This window comes from Dermacentor silvarum, chromosome 2, assembly GCF_013339745.2.
Source record: "Dermacentor silvarum isolate Dsil-2018 chromosome 2, BIME_Dsil_1.4, whole genome shotgun sequence".
Lineage (NCBI taxonomy): Eukaryota > Metazoa > Arthropoda > Arachnida > Ixodida > Ixodidae > Dermacentor > Dermacentor silvarum.
Window position 1 is genome coordinate 68,588,291 of NC_051155.1, and position 1,945 is coordinate 68,590,235.

A 1,945-nucleotide genomic window follows, 5' to 3' on the forward strand; every position below is an offset into this window, starting at 1 on the left:
CGCTTTAAAATTTCTTCCTACGCTAAACTATAGTGTAAAATATAGATTGTTCTATGGTTATTTTGTCTCGCAACATCTATACGTAGTTGTGTGTAACCCGGCACAAAATTTTAGTATGTGAGTGTACTGGTTAATATTTTTGTCATCACAGAGGCCACAGCATTCTCACAAGTATGCAGGTGGCGCTATTGTATTTCCTCCGTGTTCTGTGATGGCGGTCGTATGTGCGGGGTGCTACGAGCGTCGCGTTTTCTTGATCGTGTGTTTTTGTGTTTGCTGTTATGAAGTGGGTCGCAGTTAGCGTGCACAGAAGTGCCTGAAGATACCTTGTGTCATGCTGCAAACTCGCCGTATGCGTGGCGCGCCCGGCAAATGTGGCCCAACGATTTTATGCCGTGGAGTGCGGTTTCTTTGTTCTCGTTCTGGAAAGTTGGGTGGACGTCGCAAAGAAATGTGTGTTAGCGCGCATCAGCTCGTCCACTACGCAGCGGCATGTATGCGGGGAGTAACATCGTCGACGCAGCACCGGAAACTTGGAGAGCGCTTCGCGACCGCGTCGTACCATTCAAAAGGTAAGTAATCATGCTGGCTAACTACACGCGTGTTGTGTGAGCTTCTCGTGTGTGCATTGCGTGCGCGAGCGTATGAAATAGAAGTCCCGCGACAACAGTGATACCTGTGCTGATGCTTGCTGAACGCTGGTTGTCAGCACTTAGTTACGCAAGTTTATTGCTTCGATGCGAAATTAAAAATCTTGATAAGCGTTTTCTTCCGATGAGAAATATAACGTTCGAAAATAATCGTGTTCATCATGTGCGTGCGGCGCGTGAGCTCCCGCTTTTCTGCTGAAGTTGCATAATAACGACTCATTTGCCTCTTCACCGATTCTTATTGAAATGACGTTTCCTTGCTTACATGGCAAGGAAACTTCTTTCATATCTACTTGTCCAAGGAAACTTGTTTCCTTGCCATGTTTCCTTGCCTCGACGTTGTAAATAATATCTTCTTACGAAGTTTTTGGTTTACGACAGTTTTAGAGAAAAAATTATGCAATTACAGCTTGCTACTAGTCCAACTTACTTTTTAACACAAGATGTTTTGACATACCTTATACGTAACTAAACATGACAGGGCAAAGTTAAACTGAGTCATGAAAAAAAATTAATTGTTTTGTAAACAAACATTTCTTTGCTATGTGCTGCTGCGTGTCAATAATTTTACTGTGATCAATGGGTCCCCATTATCAAGACATTCATCAGTGACTTCTACTTTGTGCTCTGTTGCCACCCTGCAATAATGCAAACATTGTTTTTGTGACTACATGCATGTCTAGACAATTTGACGGCTTTATAAAGCTGTGTGCCACTGCTATAAGTTAACACAGAACTTATTTTATAGTGGCGAGGCTGTGACCCATAACAGTGCCCACATAACGGAGGAGCCACCAGACCCCTTGGCTATGCCTGCCGTAGTGCAACGTGTAATCTGGATGGTCGGGTCAGGTGTGTATGTAGTGTACGTGTTCCAAAAAGTAGCATCTTGGTATCATTCGTGGATAAGTTAATCGACATTAGTCAACACAGCTTACTAAATAGGCCAAATATTTATGCAACTTGCTGTTTATTTGTGTTCATAGCTGTTATGCACACCTTATTGTGTTCTATATAAAAGTAGACCTAACATGTCCTGATGTTAAGTATTATTTCTTGCATCAATCGCTTGGCTGCAAGTTACATTTTAATTTTGCTTAGTACACACTATTTATCACCCTTCATTTTGGTTTTCTTGTTTTGAAACTGTTTCCTATGCTGTAGGATTTTATTTCCGAATTTTTAGTGTTTACACTACACTGTTGTGCAGCTTCTGCGCATATAAGAATTCAAAGTGTAATGGGCCAAATATGTCATAGGTGTAAGCACACAGTGTGCTTACCATTGTTTAACAT

The 1,945-nt window shown here is 41.8% G+C and overlaps 1 long non-coding RNA gene across 1 annotated transcript in view; it reads left to right on the forward strand.

Moving 5' to 3' along the window:
* Positions 1-480: 480 nt before the first annotated feature.
* LOC125943055 (uncharacterized) overlaps positions 481-1,945 on the forward strand; it is a 6,754-nt gene continuing 5,289 nt past the window's right edge. Inside the window, exons 1-2 of the long non-coding RNA XR_007465518.1 lie at positions 481-572; positions 1,399-1,502. This is a non-coding gene — a long non-coding RNA (uncharacterized LOC125943055). The remainder of the gene's footprint in view (positions 573-1,398; positions 1,503-1,945) is intronic.